Source organism: Palaemon carinicauda, chromosome 8 (genome assembly GCF_036898095.1).
Source record: "Palaemon carinicauda isolate YSFRI2023 chromosome 8, ASM3689809v2, whole genome shotgun sequence".
NCBI lineage: Eukaryota > Metazoa > Arthropoda > Malacostraca > Decapoda > Palaemonidae > Palaemon > Palaemon carinicauda.
Window position 1 is genome coordinate 123986846 of NC_090732.1, and position 1195 is coordinate 123988040.

A 1195-nucleotide genomic window follows, 5' to 3' on the forward strand; every position below is an offset into this window, starting at 1 on the left:
ATTATTATTATTACTTGAATGGAGAGTTATTTGAGGAAGTTTATCAGTTTAAGTACTTGGGGTCTGTTGTTGCAGCAAATGGTGGAGTGGAAGCAGATGAATGTCAGAGAGTGAATGAAGGATGTAAAGTGTTGAGGGCAGTGAAGGGAGTGGTAAAGAATAGAGGTTTAGGCATGAATGTAAAGAGAGTTCTGTATAAGAAAGTGGTTGTACCAACTGTGATGTATGGATCGGAGTTGTGGGGAATGAAAGTGACGGAGAGACAGAAATTTAATGTGTTCGAGAAGGAGTGTCTGAGGAGTATGGCTGGTGTATTTAGAGTAGATAAGGTTAGGAACAAAGTAGTGAGGGTGAGAACCAGTGTAAGAAATGATTTAGCAGCTAGAGTTGATATGAATGTGTTGAGGTGGTTTGGCCATATTGAAAATGGAATATGGCTGTCTGCTAAAGAAGGTAATGAATGCAAGAGTTGATGGGAGAAGTACAAGAGGAAGGCCAAGGTTTGGGTGGATGAAAGGAGTGAAGAAAGCCCTGGGCGATAGGAGGATAGATGTGAGAGAGGCACGAGAGCGTGCTAGAAATAGGAATGAATGGCGAGTGATTTTGACACAGTTCCGGTAGGCCCTGCTGCTCCTTCCGGTCGCCTTGGATGACCATGGAGGTATCAGCAGTAGGGGATTCAGCATTATGAAGCTTCATCTGTAGTGGATAACAGGGGAGGGTGGGCTGGGGCACCTTAGCAATACAGTACTAGCCAAACTCGGTTGAGTGCCTCGTCAGGGTGGGAGGAGCGTAGAGAGGAAAGGTCCCCTTTTTTTCATTTGTTTGATGTTGGCTACCACCCAAATTTTAGAAGTGCCTTGGTATATGGAGAGGGATAGATTACTTGCTAAGCTACAACCCTAGTTGGAAAAGCAGGATGCTATAAGCCTGGGGACTCCAACAAGGAAAATAGCCCAGTGAAGAAAGGAAACAGGAAAAATTAAATATTTTAAGAGCAGTAACATTAAAATAGATATTTCCTATATAAAATATAAAAACTTTAACAAAACAAGTTGAAGCGAAATGAGATTGAATAGTGTGCCCTAGTGTACCCTCAAGCAAGAGAACTCTAACCCAAGACAGTGGAAGATCGTGGTACAGAGGCTATGGCACTACCCAAGACTAGAGAACAATGGTTTAATCTTGGAGTTAA